The sequence below is a fragment of the Dipteris shenzhenensis genome, chromosome 19, assembly GCF_047967505.1.
Source record: "Dipteris shenzhenensis isolate YYH24624 ecotype China chromosome 19, Dip_SZ_1.0, whole genome shotgun sequence".
In the NCBI taxonomy this organism is placed as follows: Eukaryota; Viridiplantae; Streptophyta; class Polypodiopsida; order Gleicheniales; family Dipteridaceae; genus Dipteris; species Dipteris shenzhenensis.
Window position 1 is genome coordinate 32,337,718 of NC_141614.1, and position 17,012 is coordinate 32,354,729.

The 17,012-nt window shown below is 40.3% G+C and overlaps 1 long non-coding RNA gene across 1 annotated transcript; it reads right to left on the minus strand.

Moving 5' to 3' along the window:
* Positions 1-7,904: 7,904 nt before the first annotated feature.
* LOC147890359 (uncharacterized) lies at positions 7,905-8,534 on the minus strand. Its single transcript, XR_015542700.1, has 3 exons — positions 8,443-8,534; positions 8,182-8,348; positions 7,905-8,023 (listed from the first exon to the last, which is right to left on the minus strand). It is a non-coding gene; the product is annotated as an uncharacterized LOC147890359 (long non-coding RNA).
* Positions 8,535-17,012: the final 8,478 nt, after the last annotated feature.

Genomic DNA, 17,012 nt, shown 5'->3' on the forward strand with positions numbered 1-17,012 from the left:
GAGTAGCCTTGGTTCTTTGTCTCCATGGCTAGCTTTTGTCACCTTGCGGGCCCCACAAATCCTCCCATAGGTTTCAAAACAAAATATCATTTTTTGTTGTCACAGTATCCACAAGGGCTAGCTGCATGAGAAGAACTTCTCAACTAGGCGGTCTTTGCAAATGAGGTCATGAACCCCGAACTATTTACAATAAATTCTCTTGTGGGCCTCTTCTTAAGCAAAATGGATCGTGTTGCGATAATGCTTTGATTGTGGAATTCTAGGAATGGACAATGAGGGCCAAGAACCTCATCTACATGAGGACCACAAACTTGTATAGCAGCTTGGGTGGTATCACATAGGAAAACACAACCTTTTAGAGAAGGCACTTGAGAAACACTATGGATACCATCACCTCAGTGTGAAGATAGTGAGAGAGAGGGAAGGAGTCTCACTTGTGGCTTTCTCACATACACAATGGGGGAATACACACACAAGTGGAGGCTGAAAACAGTTTTCCTCTTCTTAGTTGTGAAAGCCAAAAGAACTCTAGTACAAAGAAATAGAAGAACCCTATATGTGGGTCTCAAACCAAACTCAACTAACTAATGTGGCATATTAACTGAGCCACAAACTAGAGTAGATAAGGATAGCTGTCATCTAGCTATTATTCGTGGGCGGTGTACCAACCGCATCCGCAGCTAACAAGTCGGTGACATAAATGCACAACGGTCACCCTGGCATGGAGCTCGATATCTCAACACTCCCCCTCGAGCTCAATCCCAATCCTTGCACACCAAGCAGGTCTCTGAACTTGCGCAGCTTCTCTGCACCCAATGCCTTCATGAATATGTCAGCTACCTGATCCTCTGTGCTGACATAAACTAGATCAATAAGACCTAGTAAAACCTTCTCCCGCACATACTGATAATGCACCTCAATGTGCTTTGTTCTAGCATGATAGACTGGGTTATTTGCCAAGTGTATACTGCTCATGTTGTCACAATAAATGACAACTGGCCCCTGATGCATATCATAGAGTAGCTTATGCAACCAAGCTACCTCGCATGCAGCCATTACTGCACCCCTGTACTCAGCCTCTGTGCTCGACAAGGTAACTGTAGGCTGTTTCTTACTGCTCCAAGTGACTGCAGCACTCCCAAAAGAGAACACATATCCACTGGTAGATCGTCTATCAGAAGTACTACCAGCCCAATCAGCATCAGTGTATCCATGCAACTGTATCTAAACCCCAGCCTCATAAAATAGCCCGAACCCTAGCCTCATAAAATAGCCCATACTGCAATGTGGACTTCACATACCTAAGTATGCATGTAGCCGCATCCAAATGTGGTTTCCTTGGAGCCTACATAAACTGACTTACCAATCCAACAGCATAGCTTAAATTTAGCCTGGTAATAGTCATATAAATCAAACTTCCTACTATGCGTCTGTACATAGTAGGGTCTTCCAGAAGCTCACCTGCATCTGTGCTTAGCTTCACATTCTGTTCCAAAGGAACTGAAATAGGCTTACAGCTTCTCATCCCATATTTGGACAGCATGTCCAATCCATACTGCCTCTGCAAGAGCTGTATCCCACTTGGTGATCTAATCACCTCAATGCCCAAGAAATAACGTAGCTCTCCCAAATCCTTCATCTCAAACTTCTGCTTCTTTTCACATGAAGGATATCTTCATCACTATCACCTGTGATGATCAAATCATCAACATAAATGACAAGCATGTTTTTCTCACATAGAGTGAGAAATCTGCCTTGGAAATCTGAAAACCAATACTGACAAGATACTGTCCTATCTTGTCAGACCATGCTCTAGGTGCTTGCTTCAAGCCATACAAGGCTTTCTTCAACCTCCTGCAAACAAACTCAGGATGAATAGCATGAACATAACTTGCTAGCTGCTCCATAAAGACCTCTTCTTGCAAATCACCATGCAAGAAGGTATTCTTTACATCCATCTGATGTAAAGACCATCCCTTTGATGCAGCCATAGCAATGACTGCTCTGACAGTTGCCATCCTTGCAACCGGACTGAATGTTTCTTTATAATCAATGCCATATGTCTGTGCATACCCCTTGACAACTAATCTTGCCTTGTATCTATTCATAGAACCATCTGCATTGTGCTTGATCTTGTAAACCCACTCATAGCCAATTGCATTCTTGTTTTTAGGCAAAGGCACCAATTCCCATGTAGCATTGGCTTCCAAGGCATCCATTTCTTCATCCATGGCTTTCTCCCATTTTTCATTTCCCATGGCTTGCTCAAAAGAAGTGGGTTCTGGTTCATGTATCACTTTGACCATATAGGCATAGTGAATGGCTATAAATCCATCATATTTCAGCCTATCCATAGGATACCTAGCTCTAGTAGACCTGCGCAAAATAGGCTCACTTCCAGGTGCTCTCAAAACATCCCTGGTCTTCCTTACTCCAGGTGTAACAACAAAAGGAATACCCAACTCATCATCAATGCTCTATTCTAAGCCACTGGATTCACCATCCACATAAGAGTGACTTGCATTCACATCAAACATGGGCTGATCTACCTTCTCTTTTCCTTTTCGTGATACCTGCGTACCACTATCTGCATTGCTTTGAGGAGATTCTCCTGATCTTAATCTACCTGTCCATGGCAAAGTATGTGAACCACTGCTAGAGGACACTGTAGGTCCATTGATATTTTGTGACTGCTGCATTGAATTCTGTGCAGCATTACCATTTTGTGCATCTACATCAATCATCACATTTACTGGTTTATACCAGCTGCTCATCTCATCAAAAACAACATCTCTGCTCATTGTAAACTTACGAGTAGAAGGGTTATAGCATCTATACCCTTTCTGCTGCAGAGAATAACCAATAAAGACGCACTTCTCAGCTTTTGGATCCAACTCGGACCTCAACTCATCTGGCACATGGACATAGGCAATGCAACCAAAAATTTTCAAATGAGAAATATCTGGTTTCCTACCAGTATACATCTCCTCTGGCGTCATGCCATGTATTGCTGTAGTGGGAGTCCTGTTCATTATGTAAACTACTGTAGCAACTGCTTTAGCCCAATATTAATCTGGTATATCTTTTTCATTTAGCATGGCCCGAGATACCTCTCCAATATGCCTATTTTTCCTTTCTGCAAGTCCATTTTGCTATGGGGTATGACTGCATGAATATTGCTGCTTTATGCCATGCTCCTGTAGGAACCTTGTAAACTCATTTGAGAGGTACTCTCCCCCTCCATCTGACCTTAGGCATTTTATTTGCAGGCTTGTTTCTTTTTCAACCATAGCTTTAAAAGCTTTGAAGTGCCCAAACACTTCACTTTTCTTTTTCATAAAATACACCCAAAGTTTTCTGCTGAAGTCATCAATAAAAGTGACAAAATAGTGACAGCCTCCAATAGATGCAACTTTAGTAGTCCACACATCAGAGTGGATTAATTCCAATGGCTTTTTACTCTCTTGAACATGCCTAGGAAATGGTTTCCTTGCCTGTTTCCCAAATTGACAGGCTTCACAAACCTTGTGCATTTCTGCAACCTTGAATTTAGGCAATCCTGCAACAATATTTTGGGCTTGCATTGATTTAAGTCACTGTATATTAACATGACCAATGCGTTTGTGCCAGATATCAATATCTGCAACTACACCGGTCCCATGTGCAAACATTGTTGCACTCAATTCAGGCATGTCCGCATCCAACGTAAACATCCTGCCCTTCTTCTTTCCTTTTGCTATCAAGCGACCGTTATTTTTCATATCCTCAACAAAGCATCCATGAGGATTAAATCTGACCTCCAAGCCCTGCTCAACCATTTGACCAACAGAAACCAGGTTCTTGGTGATGTTTGGGACATGAAATACATCAGACAGGTATTTCTTTTTCCCATCCTGCATAGACAAAGGAATTTTACCAATCTGCACAATAGGATGTGCAGTATCATCACCAGTCTCCACAAATCCTGGTTTTTCCATTTTCCTTGCATCTTGCATCCATTCTGCATGACCTGTCATGTGGTTTGACGCACCTGAGTCAACATACCACACATAATTTCGTTCTTCTACACTTATCACAGAATTGTTCATATGCTGCACCATGAATAGATGCTCATTTCGGTCATCACCCTGTCTACTGGAAGATGCATAATTGCCTTGCTGCAATTTTCCATTCATAATGTCATTCTGCTTTTTGTAGCATTCCTTAGCCATATGACCCATTTTACCATAGTAGTAGCATTCAACATTGCTGTTTGCATTTTGGCCTCTCTGCCATCCACCACAGCCTCTTTGGCTCCCCCTGCCTCTAGAGTTACCACGTCCTCCTGCATAGGACTAGTTTTCTTGAGTTTGCTGCATATTCTGATTTCTACCACGGCCTGCAGATTGGCCTCCTCTAAAGCAAGTGCATCTGCAATTTTCTTCACCTTCATGTGGTAGTCATTGATGCTCAAATTTTCTCTCTACACATTGTGCAACTCCTGTTTGAGCTGCATTTTCCTGGCTTGCGTATTTGTGCTGTACATTTTTGCCAAAGTATCCTATGCCTCCTTTGGCGTACTTGCATCCTGAATATGCACAATCATAGAATCAGAAATACTGATAGACAGCCAGTACATAACTTTCCTAGCTCTCTCATGCCATCCTTTAAATGCCTGCATTTCCTGTTGATTGGGAACATTAGGAAGAACTAGTTCTTCTTCATTTCCTATAATGAACTCCCAATAACCTTTTACCATAAGGAAATTCGTCATTCTAAACTTCCATGCCTGGAAGTTGTTCTTGTCAAGCTTTTCTGTGACAATCTGTGAAAGAGAATCATACGCCATTACAGAACACTGCAAAATATTCTGTCCCTGCAAAAGGCACAGCTTTTGCCTCACACGGGCAGATCTGCAAAACTGACGAAAGTGGTATTTGACCACACAGTCACTTCCTAGTGACAATTTGCATCAATAGGCAACAAGCATGATTCTGCAACTCCCAATATCTTTGTGCACAGGCATACGATGCAATTTCTGCGGCAACTTTTCACCGACCAGCCGCGAGTAGTGGTCGCACAGCAAAAACAGGGCCTTTTTCTGAGTGCCTGCAAAGAACTTCCGCCTTCAAAACGGGCCCCGAAATGGCCTCGAATCAGAAAAATAAAGTCACCAAGGGCTTTGCCCTTACCCGCAGCATATACTGCGCTCTCGCCACACCACGAAGGGCGTCTCAATCTGAGACAGTGCACTCTTGCACTTCTGGCTGTGCTACCTGCAGAGATTGGCTTCCAAACTCGAAATAGGAAAGCAACACTGGTCCTCTTACCAGGACACCGTGAACTTGGTTTGCTTTCTTGAGCTCCTTACCACGAACAAGGCTCTGATACCATGTGAAGATAGTGGGAGAGAGGGAAGGAGTCTCACTTGCGGCTTTCTCACATACACAATGGGGGAATACACACACAGGTGGAGGCTGAAAACAGTTTTCCTCTTCTTAGTTGTGAAAGCCAAAAGAACTCTAGTACAAAGAAATAGAAGAACCCTATATGTGGGTCTCAAACCAAACTCAACTAACTAATGTGGCATACTAATTGAGCCACAAACTAGAGTAGATAAGGATAGCTGTCATCCAGCTATTATTCGTGGGCAGTGTACCAACCGCATCTGCAGCTAACAAGTCAGTGACATAAATGCACAACGGTCACCCTGGCATGTCGCGAGTGGAGCTCGATATCTCAACACTCAGCTCACTTTGAGTGCCACCGCATGTCTCACAATGATGCTCGACAAGAGGATTGTTAAGATTGATGAAGTGTAGGATGCCATGTACCTACAAGGAAAAGAGAGAAGATTGTTATATTATTGGGTGGTTAGAGTAAAGAAGTCCGTCATTAGGTAGGCATGATGTGACTTCTTCCCATAGCCTAATTAAGAGACTTGGTGTATGAATACATCATGCAATGTGGCTCGAAGATTTCCTTCAGGTACTGCTCCCCAAGATGGTGAAATCAAATACTCCGAGTGAATGCCTTGCGCTCATATATGAAATATTTTTTGTGATGTACATTACGATGCCTTCATCAACAAACTTCTCCACCAAACAGGCAAGTTTTTATCTAACATTAAAACGTTTCGAAGAAATGTGCTAAGGCTTTAGGTATTTGATTGTCATCGTTGTGCAATCCTTGGGTTTGGATCATCTGTGACAATGATCCGATAGGTCGATGGTCCATTAAGGTCCACTTTGACAATTACAAAGACTAATGTGCCAATAATTGATGTGAATGGCACTTTCAAGTTTTCCATTTGATTGGCTACCCAAGGTGCATAACATCATATGATGTTATCTGAATCAAATGAAATGACACCATCAAACGGTTCTCCTTTCAGAATTGTTGTTATTGTGTCAACACGCAAAGAAAAAGAAGATGTACCTCCCTCATTGGAACCTCACTTGCTAATGGTTGGGCCCTCTATAGCTTGGAAATCCAAAACATATGTGTGCAGGACATGTAGTGTGATTCTTTTTGAGCATGCATAATCAGTTAGGTCAATACGCATGTATACAGGATACGAAACATGTTTTGCTTTGAAGGTTCCGTACTTTGCCAAGGCCTTCCCTTCAAAAGTGAAGCGATGTGATATGAACTCTGATAATTCACCTATTGATAGTACTAGCAGAGCATTTACTCCATCAGGTCCACTTTCATCATTCACATCAACAACCATATTTTCTATTTGATGTGCAAGCTCCAAATTGGTGTTGCAAAAACTTTTTCTAGGTTACGCTCCAACATTTGAACTACCTGAAAGATAGCATTGTTATTCTTGTGAGGAATATTTAAGTACCTTCGATAACTTATTTAATTTATAATGTGCTTTTTAAAATAATGTATCTTAAATTGAAATCCTATCTTCATTGACCAAGTGCTTTTAAAATTGCAATGTATTCAAAGAAAAAATAATGTGCTATCTTTGGAAGCATTTGAATTAAGATGATTTTCATTTTGCAACTACATATGCTCTCATTTTTTTAATGATCTACTATAAAATGTGGACATATGCCAATAACTACTTGCACTTCATGTTCCTTGTGCATTGAGAAAAAACGTCTTCATTTTTGCATCATCCCTCTTTAACTAAATGCAAGTACAAATAAAGAAAACATGACTTCTGGTTTCAAAAGCAAATTTTAAAAAACCGACATTTTTAAACAAGTTCATTGGTGCATCCTCCCTCTTCAATAAGATGCAAATAAATAACATGGGTTGCATCACATTTGCATGGCGAATCAAACAAAAACATCGAGAAAAAGACATTTGTATACTTCAAGTAAATAATATTTCACTCTTTTAAGAAATTATAATGAACAACGAAAAAATAGACGTAAGTAGCATTGATATAATATGAGGAAATAACCTTGTAGTTTTAAAAAGTTAGCATAAGTACCACATAAGCATATATAAACGTCTATAACTCCATAATAATGAAATTATATCTACAAAAAAAGCGTAGGGATTAATAAGTTCATATTAGGCGTCTATGACTTTCGAGGCACGTTGGTCCTTTGGAATCGGTGGCCATGAACATCTCTAAGCTATATAAAGTAGTTGCAAAAAATTTACTAAAATATATAAAGTTATACATTTAGCACAAGCTTGCTTTGCAGCCGCATAGAACGTAGTTTTCAATGTTTTTTTTGAACTTTTTTGCATATCACCTTCTTTGATTGGGGCTAACACTAGAGGAAAACTTGCAACTGACACTAGGGGTGGGGTTGAGGTCTTTATCAACAAGCACCTAAAGCTGAAACAACACTATGTTGTGCAAGCGCTTGTACTGCTTCTCTCATTGGTGGACCAAGGCCTACCATGACATGAATTTAAAAAAAAGGCCTTGCACACAAGAGTAATCGATGAGACTCAAACAAAAGAAAAAGAATAAAAATCTTCCTTGTACCTTGCATTGGATCAAAACTTTCAATCCTTGCCCCTGCACTTGCAATGGATGTTTTTGACACCCCCGTGTGTATTAAAATATCTAAGGTGATGTCCATCCGTGTCATAACAGTCAACAACATCTACTATGAGAAGATTAAAGAAGACGACTTCATTGAAACAGAGAGAACTCTCTTTGTTACTTGTTATGAATCTTACACTATGACAAGGATTAAATAGAGATTGGTGAAGAAGGTATACCCTCAGCTACATGAATATGTTTTGGAACCTGCTGTGCCATAGAAGTACTTTTTTCAGCCGCCGAACCTATATCTTGGGCTTCGTATTCTCCTTTGTAATCATCTTTTGGTGCACACAAGCATTCTTCAATTGCACGATTATTTGTGTTGCATTCATCACAACCTCTTCTGTAACAAAGAAGAAATATAGGCATTGATAGTATGCATGCGAACATGTCCGATTAAGAATTCATACTAAGATTGTAAATTTTCCGGTCATTACCTCGAATAACTGAACACGCATCCTTTGTGGAGATCTTCTTGGATTTTGCCACGTCCATGAGACCTTCAAATAGAGATTCGATAATATAACTGTCAAATTTGATCAATGAATCCAAATCTTGTCAATGTTGAGGGCATCCACACAATTCAAAAATACTCATGATGGTGTAATGCAGAAATCATAAATGTAGCTGAAGCTCAGACGTTAAATGTATCCTGATGGTTGAGCTTCTCAATGAGAACATTGTAAAGAAGTGTGAATCTCATATGTTAAATGTATCCTGATGGTTGAGCTTCTCAACGAGAACCTTGTAAAGAAGTGTGAAGCAATAGAGGCAAAGCAAGGTAGACAAACCAGGAGGTAGAAAAGAAAGACAAGAAAATGAGAAAGATAGTGGACCAACGGAAAGCCAAGTGGTTGAACCAAGAACTACAGGGTATATAGAGGAGAGAATGCATATTTCAATGAAAGCTCTGAGAAGAATCAAGAAGTACCATGCAAACAGAGACCTTAGTCAAACTCCCCACTACTAATATCCATAGATTCTCCAGAGCCTACTGATCCATCTTTAGAAACCACCTACTTTACTCATGACATAGTGATTAGCAACAAATACATGCAAAAAACAACAGGTAGAAAATCCCATGGATGGACGATGCATAGAATCGTCGTTTTACAAGCAACCCAATGACTCTCGTTTTGGACATCCGATGCCCATATGCATTCCTTCCGCTTTTCTCCTCCCATCATAAGCCATCCTTTCCTTGGCAAAGGCAAATGACTTGGTCCTCCTCATTCACCGACAGCCATGCCTTTCCTTGGCAAGCCGACTGTCTTTGGAGCAATGTAGAAGCCCCGAAAGGGATGGACACGTGAGCGTCTTGCCCAAATGCATGCATCACTCCTAGAATCCTACTTTTCTATTAGCAGTTGTTCACCCCTTGCAATTAATTTTACATAATTTTATTACAAGCAGCTCCATTGATTCAACATTCAAATGCATGATTGAAGACAACTACAAGGAAAATTATTTGGAACCGAATCTTGGCTTATCAAGGGTTCCAAACCAACGCTATTTGAATAAGCTTCTGATGTGAGAATGGCTCTGAGTTATTCATAGTTCCCAAAGAGACTTCAAACCATCCCAATTATGTATTGAGCATTTCGCAATCATCGACCAACGTCTGCATGTCATTTTCCAGCGGTAATGGTGATGGGTTGCATGCTGTAACCGAGGAGAATGCTAGGGATCTATTTACTATCCATGCAACTCAAAAACAAGAGACACAACAAGGCAAACAAAAAAGAAGGAAGAACATGATGTTTCGAAAATGCAGGAGCTTGCATGCTGTGGACCACACAGTCGAGAACATGTGGAAGAAACGTTGCAACAGGTGTGGCACGGACAAGCAATTTTCATACAATTAACACAAAAATGATTTTCACTTTTGAAAAAGGCGTCGGCTTCACTTAGGCCTCCCTGTGTGGCAGGCCCAAAAGAGTGTGGCTAAATAGTGCTAACTAAATTGTTTAGCCAATAATAGCACCCAGTCGGGGCTAGTAATGTTCACAAGCAAATGCGATGACACGAGGAAAGTGTTGAGATATTATGAAGATGAAGACGCTTTACATAAGAGGGGTTTCAGGCTCACGCGTGACTCCCCTAAAATCCACACCTGAAAGCTTTTCGAGAAAATAGGTTCGTAAGAAGGTAGACTGCTTTGGTTTACATAACAAGGTGAATGATATTTATTAATTTCATAAGGCTTGCACAAGATCAAAAAAGGGAAAAAGAATATAGTGGAGATGGTGTGTAGGAAGACTACAGGAGATAAAGGAGAGAGAGAGAGAGTGTCGAGGGGGGATATATATATATATATATAGATATATAGAGAAAAAGGTGGAGGATTTCAAGGGAAAGATAAAATTTGGGACTTTTACAAAAAGAAAATTGTAAATTTTGCTTCTTACAGAAGCGAACCTCCACTTAGACCTACCCAAAGGGTAGGCCAATAATTGCTCTTGAAAAGCTAGGTTCACAAGAGGGTGGACATCTTTGGTGTACAAAACAAACAATCATAGGGTGCCAGGCGCACTACCCTTGAGCAAGAAAAAATAGGTTTTCTTGCTCACATTTCTTGAAAGGGTGAGACGAGGCAAGAAGGGAGAGGACAGGGAGACAAGGGGCGAGGCAGAGAGACGGCTGAAAGGAAGTTTTTATTTTTATATTTTTTTGCGAGAACAAATGTGTTAAAATAACAAAAAATAATAAAAATTTACAAGAATGAGCTTAAGTCAAAAGTGATTGTTGGCAAGAAGCCTTGCTGCAATGCGCAGAGAATCATGATGTCTACCAAAGTAAAAGAGAGCATCCAAACACTATTGCCTCAAACAGGAGTGAAAATCCCTTGGCAATGGGATCTTGTGAAAAATCAAAGAGTTTCTCCACTTCCATAATCCTTGTATCACTGTCACTCTCACCAAATGCCAACTCATTAACTGATACTTAGCCATCCCACATGTCACCAAACATGGCAGTCTTCTAGCACACGGTGACCTGAATATTAGCTCTATCAACCAAGAGTGAATCATTTTCCAGACTCCTTTATCTTTGAAAGCAAGCCCATAAAAGATGAAAATGACTCTCTGACTACACCTTATAGAATGGTAGAAAGGTGAGATGTTCCGTCTCCATTTGACAAGCCTGTCCTTCGTGGGCATCTTACAAACCAAAACTCTCCATAGCAAGAAATTAAGATAGGCTGAAAAAGTAGTAGACCAGACTCGCCACAGCCGATGTGCCCATACCTAGTGACTACTAACAAATGCTGAAGAGAAATGACCTATATGCATATGCAAATCTACCCTAGCAAGAGGGTTGGGATGTTGAGGTACTAGAGAAGCTGCTCAAGGCATATAATGCAGTAGAACATAGCCTCTCCACCAACAATTGATATGGTTGCCTCAACAAGGATGCGTCAATTTTACGAGCAAAAACCTATGAGCAGGTTTATCCGAGCGTGTTTTTCAAGAGATTTAAAAAATAGTATTTCTTTAGGAAACATGGTATTTTCACTTTTATTTTATACAGACTAGTCACTCATTCATTTTTACATAACATAAATCTTCTTATTCATAGACATTCATTTGTACCCTTGTTATTACCTTAAAAAAGTGTTGAAAATTAATTCCTTTAAGAAACATCCCTCATAATCACTCTCAATGTAATAATATTATACATAAATAATTACTTATTTAACACATTTATATCATATGGCAATATCTTTCTATTGTTTTTATAGTATTAATGACAAGATATTTAAACCATCCCAATTATTTATTGAGCATTTTGCAATCATCAACCAACATCTGCATGTCATTTTCCAGTGGTAATAGTGATGGGATGCATGCTATAACTGAGGAGAATGTAGGCGATCTATTTACTGTCCATGCAACTCGGAAACGAGAGACACGACAAGGCTAACAAAAGAAAGAAGAACAGGCTGTTTCGGAAATGCAAGAGACACAAAAATGATTTTTGCTTTTCAAAAAGGCGTCCGCTTCACTTAGGCCTCCCCGTGTGGCAGGCGCAAAAGAGTATATGGCTAAATAATGCTAACTAAATTGTTCAACCAATAATAGCACCCAGCCAGGGCAGGGCAGAATGACATCATGACTGGAAAATTGCAGCAAGGCAATTATGCATCCTCTAGTAGACAGGGTGATGACAGAAATGAGCATCTATTTATGAGCATCAAACCACATGACAAGTCATGCAGAATGCAAGGAAAATGGAAAGACCAGGACTTGTGGAGACTGGTGATGATACTACACATCCTATTGTGCAGATTGGTAAAATTCCTTTGTCTATGCAAGATTGGAAAAAGAAATACCTGTCTAATGTATTTCATGTCCGAAATATCCCCAAGAACCTAGTTTCTATTGGTCAAATGGTTGAGTAGGGCTTGCAGGTCAGATTTAATCCTCATGGATGCTTTATTGAGGATATGAAAAATAAAGGTCGCTTGACAGTAAAAGGAAAGAAGAAGGGCAGGATGTTTACGTTGGATGCGGACATGCCTGAATTGAGTGCAACAATGTTTGCACATGGGACCAGTGTAGTTGCAGATATTGATATCTAGCATAAGCGCATTGTTTATGTTAATGTACAGTGACTTAAATTAATGCAGGCCCAAAATATTTTTGCAGAATTGCCTAAGTTCAAGGTTGCAGAAATGCATAAGGTATGTGAAGCTTGTCAATTTGGAAAACAGGCAAGGAAACCATTTCCTAGACATGTTCAAGAGAGTAAGAGGCCATTGGAATTAATACACTCTGATGTGTGGACTACTAAAGATATATCTATTGGAAGCTATCATTATTTTGTCACTTGTATTGATCACTATAGCAAAAAAGTTTGGGTGTATTTCATGAAAAAGAAAAGTGAAGTGTTTGGGCATTTCAAAGCTTTTAAAGCTATGGTTGAAAAAGAAACAGGACTGCAAATAAAATGCCTAAGGTCAGATGGAGGGGAAGAGTACCTCTCGAATGAGTTTGCAAGGTTCCTTGCAGGAGCATGGCATAAAGCAGCAATATTCATGCAGTCATACCCCATAGCAATATGGACTTGCAGAAAGGAAAAACAGGCATATTGGAGAGGTATCTCATGCCATGCTCAACAAAAAAGACCTGCCAGATTATTATTGGGTTGAAGCAGTTGCTACAATAGTCTACATAATGAACAGGACTCCCACTGCAACAATACATGGCATGACGCCAGAGGAGAGGTATACTATACTGGTAGGAAATTAGATATTTCTCATTTGAAAGTTTTTGGTTGCATTGCCTATGTTCATGTCCCAGATGAGTTGAGATCCAAGTTGGATCCAAAAGCTAAGAAGTGCATCTTTATTAGTTATTCTCTGTAGCAGAAAGGGTATAGATGCTATAACCCTTCTACTCGTAAGTTTATAGTGAACAGAGATGTTGTTTTTGATGAGATGAGCAGCTGGTATAGACTAGTAAACGTGATTGATGATGTAGATGCACAAAATGGCAATGCTGCATAGAATTCACAGTAGCAATCACAAAATATTAGTGGACCTGTAGTGTCCTCTAGTAGTGGTTCACATACTTCACCATAGACAGGCAGATTGAGATCAGGAGGATCTCCTCAAAGCAACACAGATAGTGGTATGCAAGTATCACAAAAAGGAAAAGAGAAAGTAGATCCGCCGAAGGTTGATGTGAATGCACGTCACTCTTATGTGGATGGTGAATCCAGTAGCTCAGAACAGAGCCTTGATGATGAGTTGGGTATTCCTTCTATTGTTACACCTGGAGTAAGGAAGACAAGGGATGTTTTGAGAGCACCTGGTAGTGAGCCTATTTTGCGCAGGTCTACTAGAGCTAAGTATCTTGCCGATAGGCTGAAATATGATGGATTTATTGTGAAGAGAGTGGGAGAGAAGGAAGGAGTCTCACTTGCGGCTTTCTCGCATACACAATGGGGGAATACACACAAAGCTGGAGGTGAAAGCCAAAAGAACTCTCTAAGTAGAAAATGAATAGGTGAACCCTATATGTGGGTCTGAAACCAAACTCAGCTAACTAAGGTGGCATACTAACTGAGCCACTAACTAGAGTAGCTGTCATCTAGCTATTATTCATGGGTGGTGTACCAACTGCATCTACAGCTAACAAGTCGGTGACATAAATGCACAACGGTCACCCTGGCATATCACGAGTGGAGCTCAATGTCTCAACACTCCCCCTCGAGCTCAATCCCAATTCCTGCACCAAGCAGGTCTTTGAACTTACGTAGCTTCTTAGCACCCATTGCCTTCGCAAATACGTCAGCTACCTGATCCTCTGTGCTTACATAAAAAATCAATAAGACCTACTAGAACCTTCTCCCCCACACATAGTGATAATGCACCTCAATGTGCTTTGTTCTAGCATGATAGATTGGGTTATCTACCGAGTGTATACTACTCATGTTGTCACAATAAATGACAACTGGCCCATCTGTAGACTAATGCATATCATAAACTAGCTTATGCAACCAAGCTACCTCACATGCATCCGTTGCTGCACCCTTGTACTCAGCCTCTGTGCTCGACAAGGCATCTATAGCCTGTTTCTTGCTCCTCCAAGTGATTGCAGCACTCCCAAAAAAGAACACATATCCAATGGTAGATCGCATATCAAAAATACGACCAGCCCAATCAACATCAGTGTATCCCTACAACTGTATCTGAACCCTAGTCTCCTAAAATAGTCCGTACTGCAACGTGGACTTCACATACCTTAGTATGCGTCTAGCCGCATCCAAATGCAGTTTCCTTGGAGCCTGCATAAACTGAGTTACCAAACCAATAGCATAGCTCAAGTCTGGCCTAATAATAGTCGTATAAATCAAACTTCCTACTATGCGTCTGTACATAGTAGGGTCTTCCAGAAGCTCACTTGCATCTGCGCTCAGCTTCACATTTTGCTCCAAAGGAACTGAAATAGGCTTATAGCTTATCATCCCATATCTGGACAACATGTCCAATCCATACTGCCTCTGCAAGAGCCATATCGCACTTGTAGATCTAATCACCTCAATGCCCAAGAAGTAACACAGCTCTCCCAAATCTTTCATCTCAAACTTTTGCTTCAATAGCATTTTCACATGAAGGATATCTTCATCACTATCACATGTGATGATCAAATCATCAAGATAAATGACAAGCAGCATAATACCTTTCTCTATTTTTCTCACATAAAGTGAGAAATCTGCCTTGGAAATCTGAAAACCAATAATGACAAGATACTATCCTATCTTGTCAGACCATGCTCTGGGTGCTTGCTTCAAGCCATACAAGGCTTTCTTCAACCTATAAACAAACTCAAGATGAACAGCCTGGACATAACCTGATGGCTGCTCCATATAGACCTCTTCTTGCAAATCACCATGCAAAAAAGCATTCTTTACATCCATCTGATGTAAAGACCATCCCTTTGATGCAGCCATAGCAATGACTGCTCTTACGGTTTCCATCCTTGTAACCAGACTGAATGTTGCTTCATAATCAATGACATATGTCTATGCATACCCCTTGACAACTAATCTTGCCTTGTATCTGTTCACAGAACCATCTACATTGTGCTTCACCTTATAAACTCACTTGCAGCCAATTGCATTCTTGTCTTTAGGCAAAGGCGTCAGTTCCCATGTAGCATTTGCTTCCAAGGCATCCATTTCTTCATCCATGGCTTTCTCCCATTTTTCTTATCCCATGGCTTGGTCAAAAGAAGTGGGTTCTGGTTCATGTATCACTTTGACCATATAGGCATAGTAAATGGCTATAAATCCATCATATTTCAGCCTATCCACAGGATACCTAGCTCTGGTAGACCTATGCAAAATAGGATCACTAGTAGGTGCTCTCAAAACATTCCTTGTCTTCCTTACTCTAGGTGTAACAACAGAAGGAATACCTAACTCATCATCAAGGCTCTGTTCTGAGCCACTGGATTCACCATCTACATAAGAGTGACTTGTATTCACATCAACCATGGGCTGGTCTACTTTCTCTTTACTTTTTTGTGATACTTGCATACCACTATCTGCATTGCTTTGAGGAGATTCTCTTGATCTCACTCTATGTGTCCATGGTGAAGTATGTGAACCAGTGCTAGAGGACACTATAGGTCCACTAATATTTTGTGATTGCTGTTGTGAATTCTGTGTAGCATTACCATTTTGTGCATCTACATCATCAATCACATTTATTGGTTTATACCAGTTGCTCATCTCATTAAAAACAACATCTATGCTCACTATAAACTCACGAGTAGAAGGGTTATAGCATCTATACCCTTTCTACTGCAGAGAATAACCAATAAAGATGAACTTCTTAGCTTTTGGATCCAACAACTTGGATCTCAACTCATCTGGCACATGAACATAGGCAATGCAACCAAAAACCTTCAAATGAGAAATATCTGGTTTCCTACCAGTATACATCTCCTTTGGCATCATGCCATGTATTGTTGTAGTGGGAGTCCTGTTCATTATGTAGACTACTATAGCAACTGCTTCAGCCCAATAATAATCTGGCAGGATTTTTCCGTTGAGCATGGCATGAGATACCTCTCCAATATGCCGGTTTTTCGTTTCTGCAAGTCCATTTTGCTGTGGGGTATGACTGCATGAATATTGCTGCTTTATGCCATGCTCCTCTAGGAACCTTGCAAATGCATTTGAGAGGTACTCTCCCCCTCCATCTGACCTTAGGCATTTTATTTGCAAGCCTATTTCTTTTTCAACCGTAGCTTTAAAAGCTTTGAAATGTCCAAAAACTTCACTTTTCTTTTTCATAAAATACACCCAAACTTTTCTGCTATAGTCATCAATAAAAGTGACAAAATAATGACAGCCTTCAATAGATGCAGATTTAGTAGTCCACACATCATGGTGGATTAATTCCAATGGCCTCTTACTCTCTTGAACATGTTTAGGAAATGGTTTCCTTGCCTGTTTTCCAAATTGACAGGCTTCACATACCTTATGCATTTCTGCA